Source organism: Trachypithecus francoisi, unplaced genomic scaffold (genome assembly GCF_009764315.1).
Source record: "Trachypithecus francoisi isolate TF-2019V2 unplaced genomic scaffold, Tfra_2.0 Lachesis_group9, whole genome shotgun sequence".
Classification (NCBI taxonomy): domain Eukaryota; kingdom Metazoa; phylum Chordata; class Mammalia; order Primates; family Cercopithecidae; genus Trachypithecus; species Trachypithecus francoisi.
Window position 1 is genome coordinate 959,076 of NW_022681474.1, and position 20,049 is coordinate 979,124.

Below are 20,049 nucleotides of genomic sequence, written 5' to 3' on the forward strand. Positions count from 1 at the left end.
TAATAGAATGTATTAAATCAGCAGGTGGGGCCTGGAACTGAGAGGCTGCCTAAGAATCGTGATACCTTCCAAAGCAGAGCATTCCTAAATGTGTTCTAAAATTAAGATGTATTCTTCAAGAAAAAAACAAACAACCCCATCAAAAAGTGGGGAAAGGATATGAACAGACATTTCTCAAAAGAAGACATCCATACAGCCAACAGACACATGAAAAAATGCTCATCATCACTGGCCATCAGAGAAATGCAAATCAAAACCACAATGAGATACCATCTCACACCAGTTAGAACGGCAATCATTAAAAAATCAGGAAACAACAGGTGTTGGAGAGGATGTGGAGAAATAGGAACACTTTTACACTGTTGGTGGGATTGTAAACTAGTTCAACCATTATGGAAAACAGTATGGCAATTCCTCAAGAATCTAGAACTAGATGTACCATATGACCCAGCCATCCCACTACTGGGTATATACCCAAAGGATTATAAATTACTCTACTACAAAGACACATGCACACGTATGTTTATTGCAGCACTATTCACAATAGCAAAGACTTGGAATCAACCCAAATGTCCATCTGTGACAGACTGGATTAAGAAAATGTGGCACATATACACCATGGAATACTATGCAGCCATAAAAAAGGATGAGTTTGCGTCCTTTGGAGGGACATGGATGCAGCTGGAAACCATCATTCTTAGCAAACTATCACAAGAACTGAAAACCAAACACCGCATGTTCTCTCACTCATAGGTGGGAACTGAACAATGAGATCACTTGGACTTGGGAAGGGGAACATCACACATCGGGGCCTATCATGGGGAGGGGGGAGTGGGGAGGGATTGCATTGGGAGTTATACATGATATAAATAATGAATTGATGGGTGCTGACGAGTTGATGGGTACAGCACACCAACATGGCACAAGTATACATATGTAACAAACCTGCACGTTATGCACATGTACCCTAGAACTTAAAGCATAATAAAAAATAAAATAAAATAAAATAAAATAAAATTAAGATGTATTCTTAAACTCTACATTCTTAAAGTTGAGAAAAGTTTTCTCATCCTTAGAGGAATTGTAGAAATATATCTCTTGCACCAATAAATATTTATCTCAAATTCAGAAGTTTCTTGAGTTTCACTTCAGTGTCTGCTTCTCCTGACAATCTGAGCAGGATTAAATTTAACTGGTGAAGCACAGCCTGTCCTCCCTGCTGGAGCTCTGCAGACTAGGACGTTCGTCCCACACGGACAAGGGTTCTCTCTGGGCAGTGGGAGCTAGAGTGATCTGTACTTCTATAGCGCATATTCTTAAGGGAAGGGGGAACAGACCGTATAAAATGATTCCATTTTAGTGGGAAGTACTAAAAAAACTGAGCTGATCCTTAGTGTGTTTGCTGTACAGCCCCTAACAGAAAACACCTGCAGGAGAGACCAAGCAGACAGAGGCAGCCTGGCCCACAGCCGCCCCCAGAAGGCCCAACACTTCCCATTTGTTGCTTTGGAATGCAGAGACGGCAGCAGGAGAGACTGAGGCACTTCATGCTGCTGAGGGAAGAGGCAATAATTGACAGGGAATACTAGGACTAGTTAAATATTTACTTTTAAAATGCTATATTAGATCCTTTCTTTATTCCACAAAGAAATTAAACTCCAGATGGATTCAGGAGATGAACATAAGACTTGAAACCACAAAGGAATCAGGAGAGAAAATAAGCAAATAGCTGCCGTCGTGGGAGAAAAAGAGCCTTTCTAGACACAAAAGGAAAGAAAGGACCTCTGAGAGAGAATGTGCCTACAGATTACCACCCACAGTGAACACACTCCATAGTGGACGACAGAAAGCTTTCCCTCTAAGAGTAGGAACGAGACCAGGATGCCCGCGCTCATCACGGCCATTCAACACTGCACGGGGAGGCCTAGCCTGGGCGATTAGGCAAGAAAATGAAAGAAAAGGTACGCGAATGGGAACAGAAGAAGTAAAATTATCTCTGTTCACAGACTACATGCTCTTATGCATACAAAACCCTAAAAATTCCACCAAAAAATTGACAGAAATAAGGCCGGGCGTGGTGGCTCCGACCTGCAATCCCAGCACTTTGGGAGGCCAAGGCGGGTGGATCACCTGAGGTTAGTTCAAGATCAGCCTGGCCAACATGACAAAACCCAGTCTCTACTAAAAATACAAAAAATTAGCCAGGCGTGGTGGTGCACGCCTGTGGTCCCAGCTACTCGGGAGGCTGAGGCAGCAGAATCGCCTGAATCCGGAGGCAGAGGTTGCAGTGAGCCAAGACAGTGCCACTGCACTCCAGTGTGGGTGACAGAGTGAGACTCCATTACAAAAATTCAGCAATTCAGCAATGTGGCAGGATGTAAGATCAACACACAAACAACAGTGGTGTTTCTATACACTAACAATGAATAATCTGAAAAGAAATTTTTTAAATATCGCATTTATAACAGCATCAAAAAGAATAAAAAACTTAGAAATAAGCTTAACCAAGGAGGCAAAAGACTTGAAAACCAAGGAGGCAAAAGACTGAAAACCACAAAATGTTGATGAAAGAAATTCAGATATCCATTCCAGGTTCACAAACTGGAAGAGTTAATGTCCTTAAGATGCTGATGCTACCCAAAGGATCTGCAGATTCGATTCCATTTATATAAAAATCCCAATGACCTTTTTTTTGCAGAAATAGAAAAATTCATGCTAAAATTCACATGGAATCTCATGGGACCCTGAATAGCCAAAAATAGTCTTGAAAAAGAAGAACAAATTGGAGACCTCACACTTCCTTATATGGAACTTACTACAACCTACAGTAAGCAGCCAAAACAGCCAAAACAGTGTGGTCCTGGCACAAGACAGACATGTGGACCAATGGAATGGAATAAAGAGCCTTGTATATATGGTCAAACGATTTTTGACAGTGGTGCCAAGACCATTCACTGGGTAAAAGAACAGTCCTTTCAACAAATGAGGCTGGATAACCGCATGCAAAAGAATGAAGCTGGTTTCTTACCTTACACCATATATAAAAATTAACTCAAAATGAATCAAAATCTAAAACTATAAAATTCTTAGAAAAAACATAGGTGAGAAACTTTGTGACACTGGATCTGACAACGACTTCTTAAATGCAATATCAAAAGCACAGGCAACAAAAGAAAAAATAGACAAGCTGGACATCAAACTTAACAACTTTTGTGCATCAAAAGCCACTATCAATAGGATGAAAGACAAACCACAGGATGGAAGAGAACATCTGCAAGTTACGTGTCTGATAATGGGTTAATATTCAGAACATATTTTTAAACCTCCTACAACTCAACAACAAAACGACATATAACCCCATTAAAATGGGAAAAGGACTTGAACAGACAGTTTTCTAACGGAGACAATATGAAACGGTCAACAAGTACATGAAAGGATGTTCATTATCACTAATCATTAAGGAAATGCAAATGAAAAATATAATGAAACACCATTTCACACTCATCAGGATGGATATTATACAAAATAAAACATTAAAATCAAAAAGAGAAAACAACAAGTGTTGGGATGAGGTGGAGAAATGGGATCCCTTGTGCACTGCTGGTGGGAATGTAACATGGTGCCATCACTATGAAGAAAAATGGCACCTTCTCCGAAAATTAAACAGAATTACTATACAGTCAAGCAATTCCACTGCTGGCTATATTCCCGACATGGTTTGGCTGTGTCTCCACCTAAATCTCAACTTGAATTTTATCTCCCAGAATTCCCATGTGTTGTGGGAGGGACCCAGGGGGAGGTAATTGAATCATGGGGGCCAGTCTTTCCCATGCTATTCTTGTGATAGTAAGTCTCACGAGATCTGATGGGTTCATCAGGGGTTTCTGCTTTTGCTTCCTTCTCATTTTCTCTTGCCACTGCCATATTTAAGAAGTACCTTTCATCTCCTGCCATGATTCTGGGGCCTCCCCAGCCATGTGGAACTGTAACTCCAATTAAACTCTTTTTCTTCCCAGTCTCGGGTACGTCTTTATTGGCAGTGTGAAAACAAACTAATACAGTAAACTGGTACCAGGAGTGGGGTGTTGCTGAAAAGATACCCAAAAATGTGGAAGAGACTTTGGAACTGGGTAACAGGCAGAGGTTGGAACAGTTTGAAGGGATGAGAAGACAGGACAACGTGGGAAAGTTTGGAACTTCCTAGAGACTCGTTGAATGGCGTTGCCCAAAATGCCGATAGCAATATGGACAGCAAAATCCAGGCTGAGGTGGTCTCAAGTGGAGATGAGGAACTTGTTGGGAACTGGAGTGAAGGTGACTCTTGTTATGTTTTAGCGAAGAGACTGGCAGCATTTTGCCCCTGCCTAGAGATGTGTGGAGCTTTGAACTTGAGAGATGATTTAGGGTATCTGGTGGAAGGAATTTCTAAACAGCAAAACATTCAAGAGGTTACTTGAGTACTGTTAAAGAAGTTCAGTTTTATAAGGGAAGCAGAGCATAAAAGCTTGGAAAATTTGCAGCCTGAATATGTGATAGAAAAGAAAAACCCACTTTCTGGGGAGAAACTCAAGTCAGCTGCAGAAATTTGGCAAGCAGCCTGGCGTTAATCCCCAAGATCATGGGGAAAATGTCTCCAGGCCATGTCAGAGAGCTTCCTGGCAGCACCTCCCATCACAGGCCCAGAGACCCAGGAAGAAAAACTGGTTTCATAGGCCAGGCCAAGGGTCCACATGATATGTGCAGCCTAGGGACTTGGTGACCTGTATCCCAGCCACTCCAGCCGTGGCTAAAAGGGGCCAACATACAGCTCGGGCTGTGGCTTTAGAGGGTGGAAGCCCCAAGCCTTGGCAGCTTCCAGTGGTGTTGAGCCTTCAGGTGCACAGAAGTCAAGAACTGAGGTTTGGGAACCTCCACCCAGATTTCAGAAGATGTATGAAAATGCCTGGATGTCTAGGCAAAAGTTTGCTGCAGGGGTGGGGCCCCCATGGAGAACCTCTGCTAGGGCAGTGCAGAAGGGAAATGTGGGGTCAGAGTCCCCACACAGAGTCTCTACTGGGGCACAGCCTAGTGCAGGTGTGAGAAGAGAGCCACCATCCTCCAGACCCCAGAATGGTAGATCTACCAAAAGCTTGCACTGTGTGCCTGGAAAAGCCGCAGACACTCAACGCCAGCCCATGAAAGCAGCTGGGAGGGAGGCTGTACCCTGCAGAACCGCAGGGGCAGAGCTGCCCAAGATTGTGGGAGCACACCTCTTGCATCAGTGTGACCTAGATGTGAGACCTGGAGTCAAAGGACATCATTTTGGAGCTTTAACATGTGACTGTCCTGCTGGATTCTGGACTTGCATGGGCCCTGTAACCCCTCTGTTTTGGCCAATTTCTCCCATTTGGAACGGCTGTATTTACCCAATAGCTGTACCCCCATTGTATCTAGGAAGTAACTAGCTTGCTTTTGATTCTACAAGCTCATACATGGAAGGGACTTGCCTTGTCTCAGATAAGACTTTGGACTGTGGACTTTTGGGTTAATGCTGCAATGAGTTAAGACTTTGGGAGACTGTTGGGAAGGCATAACTGGTTTTGAAATGTGAGGACATGAGGTTTGGAGGGGCCGGCGTGGAATGATACGGTTTGGCTGTGTCCTCACCCAAATCGCACTTGAACGGTATCTCCCAGAATTCCCACCTGCTGTGGGAAGAACCCAGGCAGAGGTAATTGAATCATGGGGGCTAGTCTTTCCTGTACTAACTATTCCCATGACAGTGAATAAGTCTCAAGAGATCTGATAGGCTTATCAGGTTTCCGTTTTTGCTTTTCTCTCATTTTCTCTTGCTGCCACCATTGAAGAAGTGCCTTTTGCCTCCTGCCATGATTCTGAGGCCTCCCCAGCCATGTGGAACTAAAAGTCTAATTAAGCCTTTTTCTTCCCAGTCTCAGGTATGTCTTTATCAGCAGGATGAAAACGAACTAATACAATTCCCTAAAGAACTGAAAGCAGGAACTTACACAGATATCTGTACACCCACAATCAGCCAAAAGGTAGAAGAAACCCAAGTGTCCCTCCATGGATAAATTGATAAAATGTGGTCTAGCCACATAATTCAACCTTAAAAAGGAAGGGTATTCTGACTATGCAACAACCTTGAGAACATTATGCTAAGGAAAATAAGCCAAACACAAAAAGACAAAGATTGTATGATCCCACTCATGTGAGGTATCTGGAGTCATCAGATTCATGGAGACAGAAAGTAAAATGTTGGTGACGAAGGAGCTGGGGGTGGATGGGGATTCAGTGTTTAACGAGAACAGAGCTGCAGTTTTACAAGATAAAAAGAGATCTGGAGATGGATGGCAGTGATGGTTACGGAACATTATGAATGCATTTCATGCCACTGAACTGCACCCTTAAACATGGTTAAGATGGAAAATGTTATACCTATTTGACCACCTTAAAAAGGCGGGGGGAACCTCCATAGCCACAGCGCCACTCAAGCAGCCGAGCCACACGCTGGGGCTCCACACGTCTGAGAACTGCACTTTACTCACCTCATATAAAATGAAAAAAAGAGAAAGTACTGACCCTAGCAGTAGGAAGGGTAGGTCCCAGACGCCCAACCCAAGCAAAATCGAAACAGAAACTGCAATTGAAATTAAAACAGACAGTAAATCTGAGACCTGCCCAAAAGGCCCAGAGCCACTACGCGTACCACAGCCCCACAGCATGCACCAAAGACCCAGAGCCACTACGTGTACCACAGCCCCACAGCACACACCAAAGACCCAGAGTCACTACGCGTACCACAGCCCCACAGCACACACCACAGGCCCAGAGCCACTACGCGTACCACAGCCCCACAGCATGCACCAAAGACCCAGAGCCACTACGCGTACCACAGCCCCACAGCACACACCACAGGCCCAGAGCCACTACGTGTACCACAGCCCCACAGCACACACCAAAGACCCAGAGCCACTACGTGTACCACAGCCCCACAGCACACACCAAAGACCCAGAGCCACTACGCATACCACAGCCCCACAGCATGCACCAAAGGACAAAACACTGGAAACAGGAACGAGGAGACACACGCAATGCACAGAGACGTTAATATAGTTTTTACAAATGCTCCGCATATAAAAATATCCCCATCCAACACGTAACACTATTGTTTAACTTGCCTAATGCGTTCCTGAAGACGTGTAAGAAATTATGTAATTTATTAAAATTCACAACTGAAATGACAATATAGTATCCTAATATGTGACTCAAATTGTATCCCACTGAACGTAAGGACTTTCACAACAAACCACAACATCCTCAATGAAGAAAATCTGGGTATAGAAACTTCCCACCACCTGCAGGAACAGGGGAGACGCCTGAGTCCTTGTGGATGAGCTGACAGACAACAGCCAGACCCCCTGACATATCTCCTGAGACTCTGAGAGAAGAGGGAGAGGACAGTAGCAGAAACACTGAGAAGAACAGAAAAGGTTCTGTCACTTAGGGCTTCAAGTTGCTAGAAAATAAACCCTCGGCCATGAAAACACAAGCAAGTGCACGTGCATACACACACACTTACACGCACACACACACATGCACACAGACATGCACACACGCACACACATGCACACACACGCACACATGCACACACACACATGCACACACACGCACACACGCACAGGAGCCTGCACACAAATACAGGTGTATGCACACACACATGCACACAAACACATGCACACACATGCACTGAACACACACGCACTGCACACACACTTGAGTGTCCTCTTCTGCAAGATCAAAGGCAAAAATGAAATTTTTAATGTACATGTGCCAGAAGCTTTTATAAAATTAGACCCTGCCTACCATGACACCCTTTAATTGAGGGCCATTAATCCTGCCCAAACTGGTCTTTGCTGGGCCCTGCCACCACGCTGCCATACCACGTCCATGTGGCTGTCCCACTGGGTGATGGGCACAAACCAGAGAGACTGGACCCTTTCCCAGGAGTAGCTCTGGCCTTGGAGGTACAGCCCATGTTTGGTTAATGTAGTTATTTTTAAAACCACTGAAGTGAGAATAAAAGATAAACAAACTAGGTCTTAAAGAAATGCTCAAATTTCAGCCCACAGGCCAAGCAGCTCCGCGTGTGTTCAGCCACCATATGAAATAAAGCACATGCCTTATTTTTCTCTTAAACACCCAAAAATTCTTCTCTTGGTATCAAAGAGTAATACAAAAACCATCAAAATATGGGAAATGTTTAAAAAAAAACACACACAAACTCATTCCTTTCAAATGTGGAACTCTATATCTGGGAGTCAGTCCTAAAAAAAGTAATTCTACACAGCAAAAATGCTCTGTCAACAAAGAAGTTCATAATAGCATCATTTATAAGAGAATTACAATTAGAATTCTGCAGAAGAATATTACAGAAGACTCCTCAAGAAAGTTACACAGGGCGTCCACGGAAGGAATGGAGAGGGAAGCACCAAAAACAAATTTATTGGATGATAAAACACGATGTGGAGATAGACAGGGTGCCAGTGACAAACACACAATGTGGGTAAGAAAGGCAGTGAGCTACACACCCGCCAACAAACACACAATGTGGGTAAGAAAGGCAGTGAGCTACACACCCGCCAACAAACACACAATGTGGGTAAGAAAGGCAGTGAGCTACACACCCGCCAACAAACACACAATGTGGGTAAGAAAGGCAGTGAGCTACACACCCGCCAACAAACACCACAATGTGGGTAAGAAAGGCAGTGAGCTACACACCCGCCAACAAACACACAATGTGGGTAAGGACAGCAGTGAGCTACACTCTCACCAACAAACACCGCAATGTGGGTAAGAAAGGCAGTGAACTACATACTCACCAACAAACACTACAATGTGGGTAAAGACAGCAGTGAGCTACACACTCACCAACAAACACCGCAATGTGGGTAAGGACAGCAGTGAACTACACACGCACCAACAAACACCGCAATGTGGGTAAGGACAGCAGTGAACTACACACGCACCAACAAACACCGCAATGTGGGTAAGAAAGGCAGTGAGTTACACACTCACCAACAAACACTACAATGTGGGTAAAGACAGCAGTGAGCTACAGGCTCACCAACAAACACCGCAATGTGGGTAAGAAAGGCAGTGAGCTACACACGCACCAACAAACACTGCAATGTGGGTAAGGACAGCAGTGAACTACATACTCTCCAACAAACACTACAATGTGGGTAAAGACAGCAGTGAACTACACACGCACCAACAAACACTGCAATGTGGGTAAGGACAGCAGTGAACTACATACTCACCAACAAACACTACAATGTGGGTAAAGACAGCAGTGAGCTACAGGCTCACCAACAAACACCGCAATGTGGGTAAAGACAGCAGTGAGCTACACACTCACCAACAAACACCGCAATGTAGGTGAGGACAACAGTGAACTACACACTTACCAGTGATTAAAATAACAAGTATTATGTTAGGTATATGTTACCAAAGTAAAGATTTACAATGAGCACACACTGACATGGAAGACACTTATACCCTAAAAAAATGGATTGAACACAAAATAAATCACACCTCACACAAGCCGCCACCGGCAGCAAGTAGTCCACATGGCCACCTGCAGACGTGGCCCTGCAGAAACGGAGCGCCCTGGCCCCCTTCCTCGCTGTGGCCAATGCAAAGAAACAGCTGGCCGCCAAGGGTCTGCGGAGACTCCAGAAAGGGTGCCAGCATGTCACAGGAGCCCCTCACACTGAGCGCTGTCAGCACTCCCAACAGTATTCTCAACAGGAAAAGGGAAACAGACAGAAAAAAAATGCCCAAAGGTCAGAGTGGGTATTTGAGGCAAAGGTATTTCTTTTCCTTTTCTTTATTTCTAACATGCCTATAATCATCATGCATTACTTTCAAATTTTTTAACTCTTAATTTTAAAGGCTTTAGTAAGAAGAAAATGAAAGCCACTTTGGCCAGCATCTTAAATAATTGCCTGTCACTAAGAGCAATAATGGCAAATGGCAGAAGGGGAGAACCATGGAGAATCTCGTACAGCCTGCAGGGCTGGGAGGGGGACTGCCTCCCGGAGAGCTCTAGGCAGGCAGCTGTGGGGCAGAGTCCCCACCTCAGGAAGAGCTGCTACAAGTGAGCCAGAAAGACAACCACCCCAACACACATGCAACACATGTGCAGGCACACACACCCACCACGCCACACATACGCACCACACACACACGCACCACACACTGCACACTAACACAAAACACACACCACAGACACACCACACACAACACACACAAGACACACCACACCACACACACACCACACCCAAACACACATGCCACACACGTGCAGGCACACACACACACGCCACACATACGCACCACACACACGCACCACACACAGTACACGCACAAAACACACACACACCACAGACACACCACACACACAACACACACACCATACCCAAACACACATGCCACACACGTGTAGGCACACACACCCACCACGCCACACATATGCACCACACACAGTACACGCACACAAAACACACACACCACAGACACACCACACACACACCACACACAAGACACACCACACCACGCACACATCACCCCAACACATATGCCACACACGTGCAGGCACACACACCCACCACGCCACACATACGCACCACACACATGCACCACACACAGTACACGCACACAAAACACACACACCACAGACACACCACACACACAACACACACGACACACCACACACCACACCCAAAAACACACATGCCACACACGTGCAGGCACACACACCCACCACGCCACACATACGCAGCACACACACATGCACCACACACCACCCATGCACAGGCACGCAAATGCACCCCACACACATACCACACGCCTATGCGTACGGGCACACCTACACACACACGCTCAAAAGCCACCTACGCTGTTGCTACAGGACTGGTCGGTGCAGATGACGGAATGTTTCCACCAACACAGGAAGTCTCAGCACGTTCTGCAGTGATGGACGTGTTCTAGATCTGCACTAGCCACATCTGTCCTTTAAATGAGGCTACTGGTGACTGAACAATTTTTTTATTGTATGTAATTTTAGTTCATTTAAATTTTAATAATCACATGTGGTTACTACACAGCACAGCTCTGGATCACAGCACAAGAAGGAAAGCTCTAAGTTTCTATTATGAGACAAACACAACATTGGTAATATAAACAGGATGAAGACAGCATATGTGCAAAAGGGAAACCTTCAAGCCAGTCTCACGTGTGCACTCGTGTGTGCTGCGACACACACACCCCAAAGATCCAGCAGCACATTAAAAACTTCACACATAGTAAGCAAGTGGACTATTCTATACATACATGGATGATTCACTGTTAGGAAAACCGCTAATACAACTGATCATACCAACAGATCAAAAAAAAATCTAATGATTATCTTTATAGTTCTTGGCAAATAAAGAATTCCAGTTACGGCTGCAACATACAAGAGCTTTGAAAACGTCCAAAATTAGTGCCAGACACCAAACTACAGATCCATGAAGCCCAGAGAATATCAAGAGAATAAATACCAAACAATCCATACCTAGACAGATCATATCCCAACTGTAGAAAATCACAAACAAAGAAAATATTGAAAGAAGCAAGAAAAGAAAAAGTACATCTTAGCTCTAGAGGCACAAGGATAAGAACTAGAGTGAACTTGTCAACAGGAACCACACCAGCAAGAAGAGGGTGGAGGGATAACCCCCCACCCCCGCCCCTCCAATCATGTGCGCAGCAAAATCATCCTTCAAAAGTGAAAGAAAAATAAACTTTCTCACACAAAAAAGTAGACGTGCCCTGTAAGTCATGTTTAAAAAGTTCTTCAGGGAGGAAAATATGCTACGAGTCAAAATTCTGGATGTACATAGGAAAGAAAAAATGATGGAGAAGGAATAAATGAAGGTTTTTTTTTCTTTAAGTTTACTGAGAAGTTCTTCAATAAAGTCAACAACCATTTGTCAGAAAATTGTAATGTAGGATTCCAGCAGGCCCACAGGGCTCCCCACACCCTGGCATTCGCATCCAAGGTAATTCCCATCCTCAGGGCAGGCGGGACCTATGAACCGGGGCAGACGGCACTCCCATGCCTAGGCTGAGGCAAAGGTGAAAGGGTCAGGCAGACATAATGAAGCTCCATCTCCAGCTGATCTTAAGTTAATCGAAAGGGAGATAATCCTGGGTGGGTCTCATCTTATCCATGAGCCACTCCAGAGTGAGTCTAAAGGTCCGAGGCTATAAGCAGAGGGCAGTCTCTCTCCCATGGGCTCTGGTGCAGCAGGAAGCCATGAGTCCTACAACCACAGGAAAATGATATCTGCCAAGCACCCAAGGCAGTCTGAAAGCAGGCCCTGCCTAGTTGGGCCTCCAGATGAGAACACAGCCCCTTGAGAACAGGCAACGTGACTGCAGCCGTGTGAGACCTCAGCAAAGGACTCAGTGGGCTGAGCCCCAATCTCCACCCTACAGAAGCATGAAACAACACACTGGTGTTGCTTTAAGCCACGACATCCGCCGCCACCTGTGACACAGCACAGAAAGTCCTGCATGTGCCGCAGATTAGGACTATACATGTCTGTATCAGAAAATAAAATTAATATTGTTTTAAACATTTTTGGTCAAGCACAGTGGCTCACACTTGTGATCCGAGCACTCTGGGAGGCCAAGGTGAGCAGATCACCTGAGATCAGGAGTTCGTGACCAGCCTGGCCAACATCGTAAAACCCCATCTCTGCTAAAAATAGCTGGCTGTAGTGGCACACACCTGTAGTCCCAGCTACTCGGGAGGCTGAGGCAGGAGAATCACTTGAACCTGGGAGGTGGAGGCTGCAGTGAGCTGAGGCTGTGCCACTGCACTCCAGCCTGGACCACAGAGCAAGACTCCGTCTCAAAAAAAGCCAAAAACCAAAACAAACAAACAAACAAAAAACATTTTTGCCCCACTCAGATTTTGTTTTGGTATAATATCTCTACAGTAAGACTCCAATTTAAACGTTTCCCCGAATAGTTAACAAACTATCTTACAATGGATTGTTAAACTGTACGAATCCTCTTGTTCCTCACGCTACTATGTAGTCAACCTGTCCCTCCCTCTCTCAGGTAGCTTAACCAAATGTGTGCTTCGTTTATGTTTTCAAACTCTTGCCATTTCCTTAACTTACTGTCTTTCTGGATTTTTTTTCTGTATTTTATTCAATAATTTCTGGATTTATATAATCCTTCCAAAATTCCATTTATGGCACAGTTCTATAGCCTTATGAGTGAAATGTTTTGTCTGTTCACTGTTATTTCTTGTTTAATAGCAACAACACTGAATACGTCGCTGAATATAATGAATACCATGCTGAATAAGACACTGAATACGACGCTGAATACCATATGAGACATGGATTTGAAACATCCCACCCTACACGCTGACGCCTCATCCCAGAGCCGGCTCCTTCCTCCTGGGCAAACCTGGCCATTCCCTCGGACACGGAAACACAGCAAGGGTGCCCATTACACCCAGTGCCATTTCACCTGACATCGTAGGGGGAGGGAACAAGATCCGAAAGGGAACACACGTGGGGGCGCAGCTCCAGGAAAAGAGACGCTGAGCTCCCTGCACTTGCGGCCAGCGTCAGAGCACAACTGCAGGAGCCGAGAAGCAGGGAGAAAACGGACAGACAACAAGAGAATCCAGGAAAGCAGGAGGTCCCAAAATTAACAGACAAAACAACAGCCATCACAGACACCAACAACAACCAGGCAGAAGGCCTGCTGGAAGAGAAGGCCCACTTCCAACGCAACCAGCAAGGAAAAAGGTAACCTCACGAATGACCTTTTGCACATGTGAACATTGTGTCAGAGAAAAACTTTAAGACATTCCTGAAGGAAACGAACAAAAGCTTTGAGTCCATGAAAAGACCCCTCTTGTTTCCAGAGACCATGACTCAGCGCCATAAAGCTGTCAGTCCTCTCCTAGCGAGCACAGAAATAGCCCTGGCCCTATCCCACTGCCTGCGAGCGGCCCGCCCCCGCCCAGCCCAAACGAGACAAGGTGATTCTAAAGTTCATATGGAAAAATAAACTATGACTCAAAATCCAAACACGATCTTTAAAAAGAGTAAGTCAACTCTAACTTTTTTCAAACTTTGGCATGGCAAAATCAAAAGACAAATGTCAAACTGGTTGAAAATATTTGCAATACGTATCACAGATAATTAATCTTCTTGAAATTGGAAGTACTCTTAAAAGTCTAGGGAAAAATACAAAAAAAAAAAAAGACGGAAAAATGGGCAAAGGACCCACAGAGGAGTCACGGAAGATCCGCGAATGGTGTGCCATACACGAGGAGCTCCTCCTGCCAAGCTGGGAGTGGGGCTATGCCGCCTTCCCCGTGACAGCAGCCTGGGCCTCCAGACTGGCAGCGCGAGAAGCTCCCAAGCTCACCTTGGTAATGTTCTTGCCAAAATCTCGAAGTGAAAACCAAGGAGCAACCAACTATCTAACCATGGACAGGACAGCTAACCATGGAGCGAGCAACGACCACGGTGACCCACACCACGGGCCGCCCTGAAGACAAGAGGGCTGGACTCTTTCAGATGGCAACGCCAGAAACACCCAAGCAGGGAGCTGAGATGAAAAGACTCAAACATTAACGACCTCCAAAGACGGTGCATGGCCCCCACGTACATCCAGGAAGAGGGAAGAGGGGACTCAGTGCTACCGAGGCTGTCTGGAAGCAACAGGGTGCAGTGACTCTAAACGTGACGCTTGAGATCACTGCACCGAGGACCCATCGCTGGAGGGTGCAACCGGCATGACGGTTGGAACGTCCACCAACCCAGGCCCCGCTGACATCTTCACAAGTGTCGCAATGTCCGCACCTGCGTTCCAACAGTGTCTCCCCCACACTCCTCCGTGCCCCAGGAGGTGCTGGACACAGCCAGCCTGACTTCCCAGCCTTCCTGCCAGCGGACAGCTGCTGGACACCAGCTTCACTTCCAGTGCGGACAGTGTGGGGGACATCATGGAGGCCACACTGTCCCTCCCCACACAGGACAGCATCACCACACAGAGACCACACTGTCCCTCCCCACACAGGACAGCGTCACCACGGATGGACATGATACTGTCCCTCCCCACACAGGACAGCGTCACCACGGGGACGGAGGCCACACTGTCCCTCCCCACACAGGACGGCATCACCATGGATGGACACGACACTGTCCCTCCCCACAGGATGGCGTCTGACCAGTGCAGGATGCCCCATCCCTGGCATCCCTCGCCAGCAGCACACCTTGACCAATTATTTCAAGCCAACTTCTGGAAAGCTCAGGTGCCACAACTCTCAGCCACCTTCGAGCCTCCCCTTTAAAGACCCCGTCCTTTTCCAGTGATGATGACGATGTGAAACCGTCCATGCAGGAGCTGTGGGTCCCGTCGAGGGGCTCCCCAAGGCCTGGCGTGGCATTGCACAATGGCGCCCTCCCGCCACGCCCTGCTCCGGCCTCCCCTGCGACCTCCCTGTGCTCGCGCCAGGCGTGGTCCTGGGTGGAGGCTGTGGGCTCCCTGGCACGGGATAATCTGTGTCACCCCCTAACCTCACAACACCTCTCGCACTGCTGGTCTGCACAGGGTGAGAGTGGAAAGCCAGGAGCTTTGGAGTCTGAGGCCACCTCTGGTCTGCTCTCTGAAGGTCTTGAGACAACACCGTTTAGGAGGACAGGGCAGCATGGCCATCCCTCTCCCACTCACCAGGCACTGCCTGGGCCCTGGCTGGCAGGGAGCACACGGGGTGCTGGGACACACACGACCCACAAGTTGTTCAGTGGACACCCGCAAGAAACCTCCACAGGCAGAAGGCTTCCCAAGGCGGGACTCCATCCCAACAGGAAGAAAATGCTGGAAGCAGTGGAGGCTGTGGTCAGTGGGGCCTGAGGAAGGACAGGAGGAGCGAATGCCTCGGCTTGGACCGTGGCCCCTGCTGGAGACCCTGGCAAAGGGATCCTCAGTGTTAGGGACCAGATGCCCACGTTCTGACTCACCATCCAGGACCTTCCGCAAACTCCACCTTCCCTTTGCCTCAAGGACCCACATAGCAAGCCGAGTGAGAAGGCACTCCCACGGCTGTCCGTGTGCACGTGGCCCTGCAGGGTGTGGGTGCCGCCTGTCAAATGACCCCAGCACTCCCTCAGCAGGCAGGCACAGTGAACACCTGGCCAGAAGGACTAGCGGGCTTCAGAGACTGGGCAGGAACCCTGCACATGGTGCAGATGTGGATTCCAATCCACAAAAGCCAGAAGGCCTGGGGCAGCAGCCCCTATACCCTGGACCACAACCCACACTCCAAGAAACAGTGACCACCATGACAACACACACCAGAACATGCAACTACACCCCACACTCCAAGAAACAGTGACCACCATGACAACATATGCCAGAACACGCGACCACACCCCACACTCCAAGAAACAGTGACCACCACAACACACACCAGAACGCAGGACCACACCCCACACTCCAAGAAACAATGACCACCACAACACACACCAGAACGCAGGACCACACCCCACACTTCAAGAAACAGAGACCACCATGAAACACACGCCAGAACGCAGGACCACACCCCACACTCCAAGAAACAGTGACCACCACAACACACACCAGAACACAGGACCACACCCCACACTCCAAGAAACAGTGACCGCCATGACAACACACGCCAGAACGCAGGACCACACCCCACACTCCAAGAAACAGAGACCACCATGACAACACATGCCAGAACACGCAACCACACCCCACACTCCAAGAAACAGTGACCACCGATGGCGACACACACCAGAACGTTAACTCATCTCCTTCTAAAGACTTCCTTAAAACTTTCAAATACAAGTCATTTAAAAATAAGTACTATGGGAATCTTAACCCTGTAGACGCAGTGCAGGCCGAAGCCTCCTGGGGACATAGGGTGGGCGCCATGCTGGGGGGCGGGAACCCAGAGCCGTGCTGCTGATTCCTCAGGAAACCCTGCCCCGCGTGACTCGCTTATCCCTGTGGAAAAGCATTTCCTTTCATGAGAAAAGTCCTCTTGTCTGTGCAGCCATAAATACATTGCAGCTAAAAATAGTTTTGTAAAAGGAAGTAACGACTGGGCCTTCCACCAAAGGACAAGCGCAAACTGTGTCCAGGCGGTGCAGGAGGAAGGCCCAAGAGAAAGGACACAGTCTGTAAGCTGCGTCTCCCGAGTAGGACAGAGAGCTCTCTCAAAATTCAGTTTTCTCTCACAATATTATTCCCGTTAGCTGAACCTGACAGAGCAAGAGAACTAAAAAGAAAATGGGGACACAGAGGAACAGATACCTTCCGATGAAAGATAATTCAGAACTATTCTCCTCTTTCATCAAATACAGAGACAAAATCAGCTTAAGTCTCTACACATGATGGCAAACTTCTCCAAAAGATGTATGTTAGCAAACTTAATCCACTGGGAAAAGGGCTGTACACCCTAGAATATATTTAAAATGAGAACTTATCATTAGAGAGGATCAATTCTTTTTTTTTTTTTTTTTAAGGTGGAGTTTTACTCTTGTTGCCCAGGCTGGAGTGCAGTGGCGCCATCTTGGTTCACTGCAACCTCCACCTCCCCGATTCACGCCATTCTCCTGTCTCAGCCTCCTGAGTAACTGGGATTACAGGCAGGCGCCACCACGCCCGGCTAATTTTTTGTCTTATTAGTAGAGACAGGATTTCACCATGTTGGTCAAGCCAGTCACGAACTCCTGGCCTCAGATGATCTGCCCACCTCGGCCTCCCAAAGTGCTGGGGGATTACAGGTGTGAGCCACCATGCCTGGCCAAATTCTAAGAAACAACACAAGTGTAACTTTGAAATCATGGCATACACAAAACACAATTATCTACAGGCCCCGTTTCTGAACGGAATAATCTGGCTAGCTTCTGAGCACAGCATACAAACAGAGGAAGAGGCTGGATTCCAGACAAGTTTAAACATCAGCCCGGAAATTTCGCCTGGTCCCCGCGTAGTGGCATCTCCAGTTACAGGGACCCCATGGACAAAGGTTCCCTCTGGCATGACCGCATCCTTTCCCCGTCGTGACTTCTGACCTCGAATCACACAGGCCATGCCAGGATCCCTGCCAGCCCCACAGAGCACACCATGGGCCGTGCTGGCAGCAGCAGAAGTGGGATGGGCTGCCTCAACCGGACCCCCCACCACCCCCGTGAGGACCTGCCAGCCCCTTCTGCCCAGACACACACAGCCTTCACTCCTGCTGCCAGCAGGTAACAGGTGAGGAACTGGCCCAAGCCGCCCTGGGTCCGTCTCCTGTCCGCCCTCTGAGTTCTGTGGATGCTGTTCATCGCCTTCTGTCTTCACACAGGCTCTCTTGTCTTGTTTTTTAAATGTGTTTGTATTATTTTTTAAAACTGAAAAAAATCAAGTCATAGCACACTACATGGCTCAGCTGTGACTGAAATACACGCAGTCTTAGTGATAATGATCTTGGTAATGACAGCACAAGGATGGCAGGGGGAGGGACTACACGGGGGACAGGGCATGATGACATCAATCTGCAGAAGCCGACAGGTGACGAAAAACTGGCTCCAACTCAGACTCGCTATTTACAAAGTGGGCACGAGCAGAGAACCGCAGCCTCGCCACGCCACCTCCTGAGGCGCAAGAGAACGCAGCCTCGCCGAGCTCCTCCACCTCCTGACGCGCGAGAGAACCGCAGCCTCGCCGCGCTCCTCCGCCTCCTGACGCGCGAGAGAACCGCAGCCTCGCCGCGCTCCTCCGCTCCTGACGCCGCCTCCTGACGCGCGAGAGAACCGCAGCCTCGCCGCGCTCCGCCGCCTCCTGACGCCGCCTCCTGACGCGCGAGAGAACCGCAGCCTCGCCGCGCTCCGCCGCCTCCTGACGCCGCCTCCTGACGCACAAGAGAACCCCAGCCTCGCGGCAAGGCGCCGCCTCCTGACGCGCGAGAGAACCGCAGCCTCGCCGAGCTCCTCCGCCTCCTGACGCCGCCTCCTGACGCGCGAGAGAACCGCAGCCTCGCCGAGCTCCTCCGCCTCCTGACGCCGCCTCCTGACGCGCGAGAGAACCGCAGCCTCGCGGCAAGGCGCCGCCTCCTGACGCACATGCATGTTTCTTTCTCTGTTCAACTTAAATGGAAATTGCTTTTCAAAAGTCAATCATACTTGTTTCAGAAATTTGGGGAAATTCAGCGGGAGGGAAGAACAGAAGAGTGAAAATCACCAGCAGCGCCATCACCACGAGGCTCTGGCGCACGCGTAACCGGCCATTTCACTGCAGATTCCAGTGACCTCACAGGAGCCCGTCACCGGCCACCCTCCACGCTCCCCACGGTGACCTCTGGTCCCCCGTGCCAAGTGACACCTCCAGATGTTCCGCAGCACCAGGCACTCGGCTGACCGCTTCCCACAGAGGAAGTCAACTGGGTTTCTGGGGAACGGCGTGTCGTGGCCACCCTGCCAGCCGTGCGGCCCTGTGTGGGGAATGGTGACGAGCTCGCCAAGGAGCTGTGAGCCCCTGGGGAGGCAGCCCCGCCCATGGTCCAGAGAGCCTCCTGCTCTCCTCACAAGAAACCAAATGTGTGCCCAGTCCCCGTCCTGGAGGGTGCTGGCTTCTGTTCTGCTGCTGACAAGACCCAGCTGTGGTAACAGAGTCGGAGGCGGGGGAGACGTGGAGAAGGCCCGAAGTCGGCTTCTCCTGACAGAGGGGCCACCTCTGAGGGCCCAGGAGGGTCAGCACCCCGGAAGCACAGGGCACCTTCAGCCCCAGTGGCATGAAGCCAGTCTCTGCCCGGGTCTCCAGAGGCACACTCATTCCCCAAAGGGCAGATGTGTCCCTAAGATCACCCAACCCCTGGCCCACAGACAGAAGTGCCGGCCAGGTCTCAGGGACAAGCAGCGAGGTCCGGGGAGGCCTCCAGTTCCAAGGAGATGA

The 20,049-nt window shown here is 48.4% G+C and overlaps 1 protein-coding gene across 3 annotated transcripts in view; it reads right to left on the reverse strand.

The window, feature by feature from the left end:
- INPP5A (inositol polyphosphate-5-phosphatase A) overlaps positions 1 to 20,049 on the reverse strand; it is a 236,686-nt gene that overhangs the window by 171,514 nt on the left and 45,123 nt on the right. The window contains exon 1 of one of the 3 annotated variants that reach the window (XM_033209258.1): positions 11,621 to 11,725. The exons of 1 other annotated variant lie outside the window; for it this stretch is intronic. The gene's annotated coding sequence lies outside the window, so the exon portion shown is untranslated. Of the gene's footprint in view, positions 1 to 10,962; positions 11,481 to 11,620; positions 11,726 to 20,049 lie in introns of those variants that run through there. One more of the 3 variants, XM_033209259.1, reaches the window with a different exon arrangement.